The sequence below is a fragment of the Callorhinus ursinus genome, unplaced genomic scaffold (genome assembly GCF_003265705.2).
Source record: "Callorhinus ursinus isolate GAN/ISIS: 27379988/994484 unplaced genomic scaffold, GSC_fseal_2.0 scaffold49, whole genome shotgun sequence".
Classification (NCBI taxonomy): Eukaryota; Metazoa; Chordata; class Mammalia; order Carnivora; family Otariidae; genus Callorhinus; species Callorhinus ursinus.
This window is the reverse complement of record NW_027397111.1, coordinates 9,435,369-9,451,757: the sequence shown is the minus strand read 5'-3', so window position 1 is coordinate 9,451,757 and position 16,389 is coordinate 9,435,369. Positions and strand designations below refer to the sequence as shown.

General features: G+C 48.2%; 1 protein-coding gene across 2 annotated transcripts in view; it reads left to right on the top strand.

The window, feature by feature from the left end:
* The window catches only part of SYT9 (synaptotagmin 9), a 200,826-nt gene that overhangs the window by 153,938 nt on the left and 30,499 nt on the right, over positions 1 to 16,389 (top strand). The gene's annotated exons all lie outside the window — the stretch shown is intronic.

Here is a 16,389-nt window from a genome sequence, read left to right as displayed (position 1 = left end):
AAGCTAAAAGCACACATATTCTCTTTTAAAGGATTTTCCTTGATGTATCATGCAATACATTTCCCTCTGCTTAACTTAGTCACAGAACAGCCACGTGGACACATGTGGGAAATGTATTCTTTTGTTGGGTGGAAATATGCCCAACTAAAAACCAGGGTTCTGTGTGCAAGGAAGAAGAGAGGAGTGAATACTTGCACACGGTGAGCCATCATTCTGCCTCACACCTTCATACATTCACTCACCACCCCCCTACCCCATCACTTCTCATTTATGCTTCCCCCATCCATCTTTGCCCATTGACTCACTCTCTTATTTATTTACTAACTCATTCTCTCAAAACAAATTGCATTCACCAGGTAACATTTGTGAGAGTCAAATGCCATATTAGATAAAGAAAATAGATGGGAATAGGAAACCTTCCCCTGCAGAGCTTATAGACCACAAGAGAAACAGAAGAAGGCATGCTAACTAATCATTAAAATGCACGGTCATGAGCTTTAACAGCCACATCAGGTGCTGCTGGAGCACAAAGGAGGGAGGTGAGATTGTCCATGAAGCATTCTCCCTCCTGCTCAAGGGAAGGGAAGGGAACCCCTGGGAACGGAACTCCCCAAGGAGCATGGGTTCCAGGCAGAGAACTTTGCTCTCATTCTCCCAGCGCAGGCAGCTCTGCCCTGTGCAAAGCCATCCTGAGAGGCCAAGACAAGAGCCTTGTCAGTGTGGGATCTGCCACCACTGAGAGTCTGGAGAGTCAAGTTGAAGCAGACATGCTGGGCAGCTGTGCAGAGGCAGCGGGCCCGGGGAGGAAGGGACAGTCTCCCTTTGTTGGAGGTGGTGCCAGGAGGAGAAGAGCAGTGCAGGTCTTATGGACTGATTCTAAGCTTCAGGACCATTGGATGTATTCAGCAGCACCTAGGGCCCCCTAATTTACAGATCCCTGCAGACACCTCTGCCCCTGCCATTGAAGCTAGGACTCTTTCTTTCCTGGACTCAAAATTGATCCCTAAGGGAGACCCACAATCCCCGTGAACCACCTGAGAAGTAGCTGGGAGACGGATGCTGACCCAGCTGCCCTCGCTTCTTCAGCTCCTGGTAGAGCTCTCAGAGGAGTCTGTGTGGGTGGGGGCTCATGATACCGCCTGCGCCAGCCAGTAGCAGTGGCTATCAGAGCAGTGACAATAGGCTTTTTGCACACTTACGAGTCACTGCTGACTTTAATTCTTGCTTGTAATCTGGAGTGTCCCAGAACTCTCCGCTTCTCAGGACACAGGATGGGGGAAGGGGTGAGGTTTAGGGGTATGGTGTGGGGCTGAGACAGGACCCAATTCGGTGCACAGGCAGCGCCTTCTCAACACCCTTGCTGGGGAGGAAGGACAGGTGGTGCATTGTCCCAGGAAGGACACTGGGCCCCGAGTGGCAGGGCACGCACGGTACCCAACAGGAAGTGTAAAAAGCACGCCTTGGAAGCTGCCTTCGCAGCCGAGGAAAAAGCGCTGTCTGACTTTGCAAACCTAGGAGATAGTCCCTAAACCCTGAGCACTTGGCTTTTTGCAAATGTGTGTATGACAGCGGTGTGAGTGAGAAATCCGTGCTCTTGGGGTTAAACCACCGAAACTTGGGAGTCATCTTTCACAGCACCTGGAATGACCGGCCAGCACGATGGGGGTTTCTCAACTGCTGCAGCGGAACCCCCTGCCTGCACACCTGTGGGAGGGGCCGGTGAGGGTCTCTCTGCCCCGCGGTGTCCTGTCTCTTCGAGGTACGTGCCCAGGACTCCACATCTATCCTGAGAGCGGAAGCCCCACTTTCCCTCTTAAAAATAAACATGCAGCTAGCAGAATTGGGGCTCTGGCACCAGATGAGATGAAAAGCAGGATGGGAAAGGTCACCGCGCTTTGCGGACAGTTGTGAGGCTGGAGGCAGCGGAGCAGAGCCTGTGGGTGGGGGCACTCACTTGGATGGGCCTACGTTGGTATCCCTGTGCTGCCACTTGCAAGTTGTGTGCTTTTACCTGTCTGAGTCTGTTTTCTCATCTGCGGAGTGGCCATAACAGCGTCTGTCTCCCAAGGGTGGCTGTGAGGAGTAATCGGTCTGATGGATAGATGGGGAGCACAGTGGTGGGCGCATAAGAAAGGTTCTGCCTCATGGTCATGATTGTTTATGTCCCACATTGGGAGGGACTGCCGTGTGTCCTCATGTGACTCTCATCCACAGTGTTTGTCACAGAGGATGCAAGGGAGGTTGGAAGTCCCCCAGCCCTGTATTCCAGGGAGCCATCAGCTCAGAATGGGTAAAGGGGTCATTTGAGGCATGACTGGACATAGATGCACGTACTTAAGTTCTGTTTCTTCTCCTCTCTTCTTATACTCTCTACGAACTTTTAAATGTTCCGCGTGAAGAGAAAAACAGCAATTAAGTCCCAGTTCTGCATGTGTGCGTGTGTACATAAGCATGTGTGTATGAATGAATGAGAGAAAGAGAAGAGGAAGAATATGGGGTAGTTAGGATTTAGTATAAAGGGAAGCTGACCTGGCAGAAGCTCCTCACTGCTGGGGGCTGAGGGACCAGGTTAGGATTGAACCCTGAGCCCTGCAGAGATCTGGCAGCCAACTCCAGGCTGCATCCAACACACCCTGACCTTGCCAGGGCAGGTGACAGATGGAGTCTTCAAAGTCAATGAGTTTAAAAATCCATTTCTCTCGCAGGGTTTCTGGATGGCTTCACTACACACTCAAAGGTCAGCCAATACAGCTCCCTTTACTCTCCATGATGTCAAAGGCTTGGGAAGCTGTGCAGACTCCCCCAGAGCTGGGTGCCTGGGACTTGGGGACATGAGCAGCCCCTCCATGGGGCCTCAGGAGGTGACGGAGCTCCTGGAGCTCCCACCACAGCCCCCTGTTTGGTATATCCCAGAGAAGATGGTGTTGGCCTGGCCACATCCCAGCACCTTTTCCACCCTCCTGCATGTGGAGCTGGCCTCCATCATGAACCCCAGCAAGAGTGATAAAAATAGCTCCAGGTCTTCATGGCTTCCCACTGTAGTGCCGCATAACCTCTGCATTAACAAATAGTGACCTGGTCTCATGGGAAGACCAGACATAGACACTTATTTGGCTAAAAAAAATTTTACTTTTCTAAAAGAGTGAGAAGACAGAATATCCAATCAGAATATATAGTGAAGATCAGCAACATTATCCTGACTGGCAGAGGTACAAGATTCTAAACCCCAAAGTCCTACTCAAGTTGTGCTTAGGTGTGGATAAGTCTCCTCTCTCCAAGCTCAGGCTTTCACGCATATATGTATATGAGGCTAACGGGGTTCTGCACCCAGCTGGTCTGCTGCTCTACAGGGCCACCTCACAGAGCCCAGTGCCCCCTGCAACTCAGAGTTATGCAATCCCCATGCAACTGAGGGACCCCAATCACTGAGGGACAGGTGTGACATAGTACACCTGTCTGGCATGAGCAGAGTACTCATCTACCACCCTCTGGAGCCTCCTTAAAGGTGTAAACTTACAGCTGTAGAACTAAAGCAAACATCGATTACCCAGACTCCCCTGGGGGTTACACGAGCAGGCCCTTGAAACCAGCTCTGGATAGTATCCATCAGGTGCCCAGCAGAGCCTGCCTGGAGTCTTCGAGGTACACACATTCCCGGGAGAAGCCATTTGATTGCCCTGGTTGGGTCTCCCCTGGCCCAATTTGCTGTAGGTCAGAGGTCTTAGAAAATGTGAGCCAGTGCTCACTCCAGCATCCTGAGAAAGGCCCAGGCAGGATGGAGAAATTGATGCAGGCAAACCCCACTGCTACCCAGATTGTGAAGTGAACGAGTCAGAGGCTTTAGCACTTTGGGCAAATTGTTATTTATAAAAGATTGAGGAAACAGGAGTGATTCTCCAGAAAGGGGAGGGGTTGGCTGGAAAGAACCAAGCAGGAGATCAGTTTCCTATCAAAGGAGTTTGGGTCTGTTGCAGGGCTTGGGTCCCGGTGAGGACTAGACTAGCGGAGAAGGAAACAAACTGGTTGGGGGTGGATCGTGGACTGAGGAACAGGACAGGGAGAGCCCTGGAAAGTGCTGCCACTCAGAAGCAGGAGGGACCTGAGCTGCCTATAGCACCCCCCTTGCAGGTCTCTGGAAATACCATGAATCCAGTTCTGGTGAGTAGGGCATGAACTGAGGCTGGCGATCACATGCTTTGCCTCTGAAGGGGTGGCTCAGGAACTGGGTCCATGAGCTGAGCATAAGCCTAATGGGTGTGTCAGGAGGTAAGAAATGGAGGAGATGAGGAGTCAGTACCTGAAGGACCATGTGCTAGCACATTCTCTTCGCCTTGTTGTGACATCCCCCCTCCCCACATACGTAATCCAACAGAAGGCCTCAGTGTCTCAGAGAACAAGATGCTTGTTCTGGATGGGAATTGAGAGAACAAGCATTTAAAGTACATTAAAATAGTGTAAGGAAGTGTTAATTTCTTTATTCTCTAAAATGAATACCATCCTGGTAAGGGAAAAAACATAAACTTGATCTTGCCCATTGATGTTTCTGGTCTTTTCTAGATTATTTCAGTCTCTCTGGGTTAAATATTCAGTCAAATATCATGTTCACATTCCCTGCCAGAGTGATTTCTCTTCTTCCTGGGGGCCTCTTCTCCTTCCTCCTTCCCAAGCTGGTGTCCAGGTGTAGGGAAGCCCAGTGGCAGGGATGGACTGCGCACTTTCATCTCACTGGGGACATTGTCCTTCCTGTCTTTGGCCATCAGATGCCACTGTTACTGCCCGTGCTGAGGATCTCTGCTCGTGGAACTTGTGACCTGTCCTCACAGTACAAGCCAGGCACGATTGCTTCTTGGGAGTTTGGCCCCTTCAAGGCTAACCAGACCCGAATTGGCCTCGTGCCAGCCCTACAGATCTCTGAGGTCTGGCCGCACATCTCACTTGATGCCCAGCCTAGGAAGCCTGGGAAGTCTTTGCAGCCCTTGGTATGGGGTCACTTCCCCACTTGCTGGACCTCCCTTGAACCCTGTCAGCCAGCAGTCACCTCCTTTCCACACCCTCCAAACATCGGGGCCACATCTGCCTTCAGCCTCCTCCTCAATCCACCTGAAACTTGGGATTTCGGGCCTGCGGTCAGGACCTCACCTGAGAGCCACTCTTCCCCTCTCCCTATCTCTTCTGCCAAAGGCTCTCTACTTCCTCCTCCCAGCTGGTGGACAATTCTGTAACTGAACAAATGTGAGTTTGCTCTTTGGTGAGTTGCAGGTGGAGACTACACCCCAGGGAGTTGTCACACGAAGGAAACTTCATTTGCAGCAAATAAGGAGATCACAGGGAATAACTTCCAAAGCTATGACCCGTCCCACCCACCAAGCAAGGATGAGCAGGTTCCTTTTATTTAAAGTTTAGGATAAAAATAAAATACAATAAAGTTCAGGATGACTGTTCGGAAAGGGGAGCTTTGTCCTCGCTTGTAAAGGCGGACACAGGGTGTGCAGACATACTTAGAAAACATGCCTGTACGTTCATCCTGTTTGTTAGTACAGCTTGTGCTCCTTTTAGGGGCCGACACTTTGACATTATAGTGAAGCAGAGGTAATTGTCAGACAAGGAGAAGGGGCTGTGGGCATGCTTCTGGGGCGCGAGAGCAATATAAACTGACTGAAGTCTTGCACTCCTTATTTTGGAGCCCAAGGCAGGGCCTTGCTTACTTTTGAAACAGCACTGGCGGTTTTACCAGTGACTGTCTCTGATATGGTCAGGTTGTTGTTTCCTGGCCTGGTAGACCCTAGTGGTTTTTGCATTTCCTTGTAATTCTTCCACCTCCTAGGAAATTCTGCAAGAAGTGTGCTGGTGCTAGTAGATCAAGGAAAACAGCTGGAGACCTAAAATGACTTCTCTTAGGTCACTGAAGCTATATCTCATCTTTCTTTTTGGGGGGGACCCCTAACTCCTTGTGCTTACATTTCCTTTATATCTAGCACGATTCCTCTCTACTTATGCCTTATGTTCAGATGTCCAGGGTTTCCTCTCAACATGTACAGCCAACATTTGGAATTTTAAGTATATCTCTTTTCTCTCAACAAGGCCCAGCTTTCCAGATTCTTGTTTCTCTAGTTTCATGAGGGACTCGCTGATGACTGACCTTGTGTTATTTGCCCTTGGCTTATAGGAATCTATGGCATTGATTCATTGCATGGAACAACATGATTTGCAGAGAATGGAAATACTACCTCTGTTACATAAGCATTGAATTAGTACTGATGAATGAATGAAAGAATGAATGAATGAGACATATAGTGAAAGCATTTGAGTTCCTTTAGTTTTAGAGTTCCACAGTTTTCCATTCAACAGAGTCCAAAGTAGGAGTAGTTCAGGGCAAGAAGTAAACAGTATGGACACTGAATTTGCAGTGGGCAGTTCAAATGAAAATGGCCCTTATTAAGCTCCAAGTTTTGATTAACTTTTCTCCATTTAGAAGGATATGAGAAGAGGTCATTTCCTCCCTTTGTTCCCACTGTTTAAAAAATCGAAACTCAACTGAGTAAATGTAAAGATCTCATTGGCTTTATCCAGTGATTCATGAATTGGGCAGCATCCCATCTGGCAGATAGAAAGGAGTCCTGAGGATCTGTACAAAATGAAAGACTTCGGTAGGCAGACAGAGGTGAAGCAAAGAATTTGTTCTAGGAGAGTGGATTGTTTCAGGCAAGACCACCTTCCTTTGGGGGAAGAGAGGGGTTAGGCAGGTTACCTCAAGAGTGTTGACCAGGTAAGTCCAGATTGACTGGTTAAAGGTCACATTCCTGGGAGAGGTTGAAACTGCAGTTGGGTGAGGTATTAAGTCTTGGTTTGCTGACATGGGGCTTTAGCACAAGTGACTCCATTTTGGGCCTATTGTTTCTTTTTCTTTTCTTCTTTTTTTTTGTAACTGCCATCTGGTGATAGCTTTACATTTTGAGTGCAGTTGAGAAATACTCAGAACAGTAATGAGGCACCATAGTAAATCATGAAGGACCCCCTCAAGCTGATGGAGGTGGCCAGATCCTAGAGTACTTCAGTGTCTTCTTTTATAAGAAACAGACAGAGGAAGGAGAAACACCACAAAGATGTCTATGACGAGTGGTAGACAGATGCATCCTGAGTGAGAACTGCTCAGGAGGGACAAGTACATGAGTCCATAAGTTGGCTTTTCTCACCAGGGAAACACTTTAGCAGAGGTTTTATGTAGTGTAATGATTTGCTCCATCTATCTGTGATGATAAAAAAGAGAAAAGTACCAGAAAAGTATTTTTTAGACAAAATAAAGGACTTATAATTGAGTTTTTTTTCCCAGAAAATAAACTATTTTTATTGGTGAGATTTAGCATGCCAGTATCCATAAACACCTACAGGGCCACTGAAGCAAAACCAGTTGCAAAGAATATAAAGATATCCTACATGTTTGGGATCTAAAAAACATTAACAAACCTTTTAGAATCTGTGCCAATTGTTACAAGCAGCCAGAATGTCGTTTGGACAAGGAGGCATGGCTAGTGTTAATGGGACATCGGATTTCCAGCTGGTGGAGGAAATGGTCAGCAAACAAAGCCAAGAGTACTCAGTAGTTCCCAAGCAAGTCTTCTTTCTTGTACTGAATTAGCTGTACCAAAAAAAAGACACTAAATATTTTCTCATCTTTAGCTGGGATGCAAAATCAGCATTCTTCCGAGTATCTGTAGAGATAGTGATCATACAAAACATGGAAACATTTGGGAGTAACACTAGAGGTATAAGAGATAATAATAATGTGTTAGAAAATAACATTTTCTGCCTGAACAAAAAGTCAACTGCATCTTGACTCTCCTCTCATTCAAAAATGACCTCGCCCCAGCAGTCACTGCCCTGGAGTGCATCTGCTGCACACTGGAATAGCAATTAAATCAGAAAGTGGTTAACAATGGGCTTGGGCCTTCAGCAATCTTCCATCTCCAGGAATGGCATTCAGAGGTGATGGTTTATACGGTGGGCCAATGGGCCAGTTCTTCCCCATAGACAAAACTCACTGGAATGGTTCCTGCCAGCCTCTGAAAGAGCCACACCCCCATGTGATATCTGGGGGTAAAAGGGAACTTCCTGGGTGAAGGGGCCTGGACCAAGGGTAGCGCATCTTGGCAGAGGATGGAGGATGTCTGGAGGGCCACTGAACCTGGAAGTCTTTCAGCTGTGCCTGTTGAATGCTGCTTCCCAAATACCACCAGATCAACTGTTGATAGGGCAAAGCTGAGTTTATTGCCTGCCTGGTATGGAATGGGGGAGCTTGGTTAGAACTGATGTGATAGCTTAGGTAGACACAGCAAGGTGAGGATCATGAGGCCAAGAATAAAAGAGTTTGGGGATAGGGGTGCCTGGGTAGCTCAGTTGGTTTAGCATCCGACTCTTGATTTTGGCTCAGGTCATGATCTCAGGGTTGTGAAATCAAGCTCCACATCAGGCTCCATGCTGAGTGTGGAGGCTGCTCAAGATTCTCTCCCTCTGCCCCTTCCTCCCCCTCCCGCCCCCCACCAGTGTACACACTCGTTTGTGCACTCTCTCTCTCTCTCAAAAAAAAAAAAAAATTGGGGGGTATAAACTTGTCTTTTGATGCTAAGGAAAAACCAGCCAATGGTCTTTTGAGAACTCCCTGTAATGAGCAATGATGTTATTTGCAACTTTTCTCTCTCTTGGCAAAGGTTTCTAGGAATAGTAAGGTTGTGTTAATGAAGATAGTAGAATAGTAAAGTCAAGTTAACATAGAGCATATTCTATAGACAGTTAACTGTCTTGGGGTAGATGGCTTTTGTTCTCACACCCCAAGAATAAGAAGCAGGAGAGCTGACAAGGATTTTGCCCGGTTCTGCAGGTGCCGACAGACAGTGTGAACATTTATTAGTTGCCTCCCCAGCATCAGCCCTCCTTTCTGAAGGCTCTGATTTCTCACTGGGGATTCTGGGGAGCCTGACTCCATCCTTGGTTCCAGTGATGAAACTATGACCTGGTCCCAGGCTAAACTAGTCAAGCCAACCATGGGGATTAGCACTGCATAAACTGATTCAGTCAGAGAAGATTGGAGAACATTTGGTGTGAATGCTTGGACAAAGATGCTCTCTTTCCTCTTGGATGTAAACAAAGAAGCTATGGCCCTTTTACATCTCTCAAGGATCCAGGCTCAGGATGAGGCCAATCCCATGGATGGCAGAACAGAGAAAGAAAAAGAATCCAGACCCTTGATCCTATGGTTGAGCTGCTGGATCAAGCCTTTCCTGAACATAGTGTTACCTCTGACCCTTGTGAATATGTAAGCATATAAATTCCTTTTATTATGTAAGCAATATGAGGTAGGATTTCTGTTGTTTGAAGCAGAAACATCGTTCCTGGGATGTTGGTAAACACCCATCCCACTCCTGACCCATTTGGTGTTCCCCTGGAGTGAAGAGAACCATTCCCAAAGCTGCCATGAGATCAGCTCTTCTATCTTGCTCACTATGGTATGTCTAATACCTAACAAAGTGCGTGGCACATGGTAGACATTGAGTGAAGTTTTCCTAAGGAAACATCATCGATGTTTGGTTGCTTGGCTCACATGTTGAAATAGTCATGGCTAAAAGAGAGACTCTCCGCTCTTAATGACACAAAAATACTGTATAAAGGTAGGGGGAGGAGCACCTGACTTTGGCTCAGGTCATGATCCCAGGTCCTTGGATCAACCCCATATTGGGCTTCTTGCTCAGCAGGGAGTCTGCTCTCCCTCTGTCCTCTCTCTCTGTCCTGCCCCCCCCACTCATGTTCTCTCTCTCTCTCTCTTTCTTTCTCTCTCTGTCTCTCTCAAATAAATGGATGAGATCTTTGAAAAAAAAATTAGGGGAAAACTGCTTTCCTTTTGTGTTTGTATCATATTTTGCAAAGGGAAACTCAAACCCTGTATGGACCTGAAGGACCTGTGGGCTGCTCTGTATCTGCTGGCGGCTCCTTGCATTGATAAAGGCAAAGTTCTTCAGGAATGAAGATCAGTCACATGCCTGTCATTTCCCATTGATAGCCCCTACCATGGACTACAATTCTTCTGTGAAGAATGAAAATAAAAATCTCTACTCTTTTGATAACAGTATTTTAGCAGCAGTAACATTATCTTTTAATCCCATTCTTATTTATTTTATTTTTATTTATGAGCTAAAGCTCAGTTGTATGTTCAAAGCCTGTGATCAGTAGTGGTAGAATTACATATTTTCCCCCATTTCAAATCAAGTCCAGAACATGAAATGTGATGACACTGATCATTCAAATGCTTAGAAATAAGGAAATGGGGTGGGGGGGGGACTCACTGAGCAATTACAAAGTGCAACTTTAACTCTAAGGTTTAGGGTGTAGTACCGTGAGTTGTGCTCAGACTATTAGAAGGAGAAGCAGTTATGAATGAGGGGCAGGAAAACAAAGATGCGCTTTTTCCCCCTGGGTAACTGAGGATCGGAGTGTGCTTAAATATTATACATATTAATGGTAAATGTCCAGATTTAGAAAGTTTACTAGAAAAAGGTCATAAAGCCAATCAAGAAAATGCCATCCAAAGAGATTCAAATTGACTAAAATTAAGCAATGTAAACATTCTGAATTTTCCTTGCTGATATTAATGCTTAATGAAGTCTCTGAAGGGGGTGTGGAGAAGATTCAGAGTGTTTTTAGTTGGGCCTTATCTACATTCTGTCTCTCTGTTGCCTGGAGTCATGGTCACATTGAGGAGCAGAGCTAAATCGGAACAGGCAACACCTACTCACAAGGGGAAGATGGGCATGGAGCCCGAAGTGTCTGTAACTAAGATATTGAGGTGGAGCGTCGAGTGCTCCCTTCTTAGAAGCTTCCATACAGGGGTGGTGAGTGGAGCCCTCCATTGGCCGTGACTATTGCTGCAGATTCAGCCTCTAACCAAGAAGCCCAGTGCCAAGGCAGGGATCAGGACAGGCTTCTGTTAGAATGATGGCAGAGCTCTTCACGGCAGACTTTTAGGATCGAGGTAGGATCCAAGCAGGATCTTAGCTTGGCAGGTTGGGCCCATCTGGTGGTGGAGGCGAAGGGTGTGGGAGTTTGGCTCACCTCAGCATGCAAGGTCCAGGAATGGGTTGAGAGCTGAGGCTCCTGGAAGATGGCGTCACAGGACTTTGAGGCATATAAGGCGGCCACAGAGCTGCAGTTCCGTCTCTCCACGTGGAGCCGCAGGGTGAAGCCAATAGTCCATTCATAGGTGAGTAGCTGGGAGTGACAGAATCTGACCTTGCACTTGCATTTTAAATTTTATATTCCTTAAAGTTGCAAAATGGCCACTCCCAGGATTGGCACTGATGGCTCATATCCTACTTTTTTTTTTTTTTTTTTTAGATTTTATTTATTTATTTGACAGAGAGAGACACAGCGGGAGAGGGAACACAAGCAGGGGGAGTGGGAGAGGGAGAAGCAGGCTTCCCGCCAAGCAGGGAGCACAGTGCAGAGCTTGAACCCAGGACCCCGGGATCATGACCTGAGCCGAAGGCAGACGCTTAGCGACTGAGCCACCCAGGCGTCCTGGTTCATATCCTACTCAAAAATAATGTGACAGTTCCGTTGCTTCTCAAGTGTGGAACCAAAGTATGGTGTGAATGTGGGCATATCTAGAACTAAACCTTTTATCAGGAATAAGGCTCCAGAGATCCTGGTAGCAAAAGAAATAGTAACTCAGGGGAGCCCTACACCCTCAGGAAAACAAGCGGAAATCTGGGATCCTGCCATCACTCACGGAGTCCAGCAGAACCTAAGCCGTCCCACCCAGTGCGCCCGCTGCACCACCCACGTTCTGTTGCTGCTCTCACACGTCAGCGGACAGCAGAGTGTTACCAGCAAAGGCCTTGGGGGGGATATGCTTTGTTACAGGGAAATAACTCTTAGCTCCAGCTGTTGCTGCAGATGAGATGCTTGAAAGCCAGAAAGGGAATAATGGGCAAGAAGAGGACCTTTGAATCACATGGGAGTCTTCAAGGGCTACTCAGCCCAGAAGATGTTCTTCTTACTACTTTAAGCCACTAATTCTCTAAAGCCCCCGGCACAGATGTAGCAGCTTCCTTCACTGTCTGCAGATGGTGTTTGAGTTCACGGGAGCCCAGGAGACTGCCCCACTGCATAAGGACTTCCTCAGCAACAGACACTAGGGACGGCGTTAAGAGCCTGGAGAAGGCTGGAGAAGGCTGGCGAAAGAGAGACATGCTGGCCCACTGGGGTGGGCTCCCCACGATGAGCAGGGATCTTCCTGCAGAGCAAAGAGAGGGAGGACGGACACATTCAAAGGCATGGAGATGTGGACAGAGGGCTGGTGCCTGGGGCAGGGGAGTTCAGGATGACTCAAACACAGGGTCCCTGGGGGTGAAAATGAGGCCCGAAACAGAGGGACAGGCTTGTTCATCCATTAAGGAATTTGAACTTTCTGCTGGGGATAGTAGGGGCCTTTGGAATGATTTTAAGAAGAGCTGCAGCATGCCCAAATCTGTGCTTCAGAAGGATCACATCGCCCATCTGGAGGAGCATGGACGAGAGGGATGAGGCTGGGGGCAGACGCCGCTGTAGGGTCTGGGTGAGCTCTGCTCGTGCTCAGGCCTGAGTAGAGAGGCCGCAAGTAGAGAGGTGGGCGGGAAGGAAGTCTTACCGAGGTTTATGGGAGGCCCGGGAGAGAGGGGAGAGAGGGGTGATATCCAGGCCGCTCTACTGACCGGATGGATGTGGAATGGTAGAGGAGGGGTAGGGTGTTGGCGGGCAGGAACAAGAGGATGGGGAGCTGACGAGGAGAGGGGGGATGAAGGAGTTTCAGTGTGTGTGCCGAGAGCAGTGACGTTCGACCCCGTGCATTCTAAAAGCTGCTCCTCTGGAAGATATATCGTGCTCACAATTAAATGACTTCAATTTTAACCATCTGCTCCCCCCCCCCACACACACACAGACGCGCACGCACACTCACGCACGCATGTGCACACTGAGCTCCTACCTCCTGCCCTTCTCTTAGCTGGCAGCCAGTCAGATTCGAATCTGGGCCCAAGGCCGTGGGAAGAGGGCAGGTTTGTTCGCCCAGTTTTGAAGTGAAAATGCCTATGCTCATAATCTGCTGACAAAAGGCTATTTAGCCTGATTGTTAAGCCCCAGGTCCCGTGAGGAAGAGCATGTCAGAAAGCTCTGAGCTTTACCAGCAAAAGCTCTCCCTGAATTAAGGGAGGTTGCAGGTTTTCCCACATAGCTGGTGTATCAATACTGGGGAATCCAGCCTCAGCTGTGACCCTACTGGGGAAAGGAAGACTGTCCATTCACACAGGCTGAGTCTTCGAGTGCAGCCCTCTCCCACTGAGGCCTAGAGTGGGGACTGAAAAGATAATTCTGGAACAGCAGTCATCAAGGGGCTCAGACAGATGGGTGTCCTCCAAACAAGGAGTGGGTGAGGGAGCAAGGACTGGAGAGAGGCACAAGGGGACAGAGTAACAGTAAGGTGGTCAGTGTCAAGTTGGTGTCATGGAGCATGCCAAGACAAAATTTGGGAAGTTAGCAAGTTAGCAAAATCTGTTCAAGTCATTGTCAAGTTAAACTTAATGATACTTTAAAATCATTCCTCAATACTATGCCCATCTCTCTGCTTTCCTTCAAATTTCTCAAATATCTTGAGAGGAAGAGAGCACTATTGTGGTCCCATATACATGGGTTGGTTGGGCTGACTACCCCAAGTTTTTATGTCTATATGTCTCCTCCTCTCAAGGAGAGCAGTTTCAGCGGAGTGGTGGCATCTGGTGGCATCCAGCCTGGAGAAAGAGGAGGAGTTAATAAACACAGACAACTCTTTCATGTTTCTTGGCTGAAATGGGAAGGCAAGGGACAGGCCAGTCACTAGACAACGATGAAGGCTTTCAAGAGTGAGATTTTCTTTCTCGGAAGCAAGAATTTGAGCATTTGTATAGGCAGAGGAAAAGGCCAATGGGGAAGGAAAGGTCAAAGATACAGGGGAGAGAAGGGATGACGGGTGTGTGGCCATTCACCTGGAGACACATGGTCCTGGGCCTCTGCCCAGCTCCCCTCACAGAGCACACAGATGCTCCTCCCTCCTGACTCAGGCACAGCATGGCTCCATCTTGCCTTGGTGGCCTATGGAAGCAGATGTCACTCCATAGGCAGGGTTAGGAGTAGCTTTGTGCAGAGCACCCAGGATTTAAGCAGTGCCTCTTTCCACCTTCCCTAATGACCAGAACTGAGGCCCAGATGATCCCCTAGGGTCTCCGGATCCCCAGGTTTCTTCTCTATACCCCCTGGGCACTCCCATGTCCTGAAAGCAGCTCTGCCCTTTTCCAACCTGGCTCCACCTGGAAAGGGCCTCTTTCTCCACCTGGATCCTGCTGAGCCTTTTGCCAGCTTCTTCCCCATGCTCTGCTCTGCACTTTGAAACTGACCCTTCCGATCAACTGCACCCTGTCCTCCCATGCACCTCCCACATCCCGCCCCTGACACTTGAATAGGCGTGCCACAGCTCTGCCTAGTCTTCATCTCTCATTTCAGCATCAGCCCTGACGCAGAAGTTTCTTCCTGCTAAGTCCTCTCCTCCTGGCTCTAATTCACAGCCCCCACCTCCATTCACTTCCAGCAGGTCCTGCTGTGGACAGTCTTTGAGCATTTATTCTAAAGTCCCAAAGGGCTCAAAGTTGATGCCAGAGGCTGCCCCTCCCAACTCAGAATACAAACACTCACTGTGCCCTTTGGGGCTTAATCAGACAAACGCTAAGACATTGGAAGAGATGAAACAGCCTGAAAAATGTTCCTAAAAACCCAGCTTAACAGAGAAGACAGTGTTGCAGGAGAGAATGGAAGAAATCCTACCAGCAAGTGGAGGCACTGAGGCACGTACACCATAGAAGAGGAGAGGTCACTCCATCACTGGGGTTTCCTAGTGGTGCGAAACCTTCACCTAGAATGTGAATTTAACCTTCTGGGGAGGTTCCTCTGTTCCAGAAAACAAGAAGGAGGCTAGGGGGAGCCAGTGTTGGAGCTGAGTGTGGGCTGATAGAGAGGAGCATGTTTGATCTCATGTAGCCTGTGCTGATGCCATTGGGGCGGCCAGGGCTCAGGAATGCTGGGTCATTCCTAGCAAGGCTGCCATGGAAACGTTTGATGGGAGTGTACCCCCTTGACCAAGCCACAGGAGCTTCAATCAAGTGACACTAAGTCAGAAGACAGGCCAGGAGGCGAGAGGTAGAGCTATAGGCTGAGATTGGAGAGGCTGATCAGACAGACTTCAAGGTCGGAGGTCAGGAAAATGAAGCAAGGGTGGGACACAGAGCAGCTGGGAGGCAGAGCCCTGCAAGGGAATTGCACTGAGTATGTAACTCACAGTGCCTGCCCCATCTCAGCCACCCCTGCATGCATACACAGCTCCACCCCTACCATTTGTTGAAGAAGCAGTCCTAATCACCATGGTTTATAAAATGTATGGGGTGAATGGGTCAAGAAGGGCACGTGCTCCCAGCAGCCAGTTTATGGGCTGCCCAGTAACATATGACATGGTCTCATGATACCCCAAAGTGGGTTGGGTCCATTAGATACTGCCAGTGACCCTGCATATGTCAATAAAATGAGGCATCAGCAGGACTATGAAATAGAGAGAGGCTTTAGAGGTCTTGGTTGGCCACAGAAAAACAACATTCTAAGTATGCTGAAATTATAGTGAGTAGAAGTATATGCTCAGTAGAAGATGAAGAAGCCAGTCGGTAAAAAGAGAACAGAACACAGCTGAATTCAGTTAATAGTGGAGCAGGGTCAAGATACAGAAGTTGTGATGCAGAGGTTCTAGGAGTTACCTTGGACCCAAAACTCCTGCTCAATTGGTCATAGGATCTACGCCTACCAGGGTTCCTGCTCTTGATCTTCTGTGAGAATCCATTTCCATTATTGTCCTGTGAGTGTTTTCATGATAAATCACCACCACCGTCCCTAGCTAAACCTTTTTTTTTAAAGATATTTATTTATTTGAGAGAGAGAGAATGAGAGATAGAGAGCACGAGAGGGAAGAGGGTCAGAGGGAGAAGCAGACTCCCCGCTGAGCAGGGAGCCCGATTTGGGACTCGATCCCGGGACTCCAGGATCATGACCTGAGCCGAAGGCAGTCACTTAACCAACTGAGCCACCCTAGCTAAACCTTTTTATTGAGCTACCTTGACTGAGTCTTTATTCCTTGCAACCCAAATACTTAGCAGAACATCTATGGACTTGGGGCTGCCCAGAAGTACATTTGGTGGATGTTGGATTTGGGCCACTCCACTTGTTGTCACATAGTTTGCCATAGCCTACCAGTGCTCAAGATGAAACCTGAAGATGGTGGAAATCTCCCTCAAT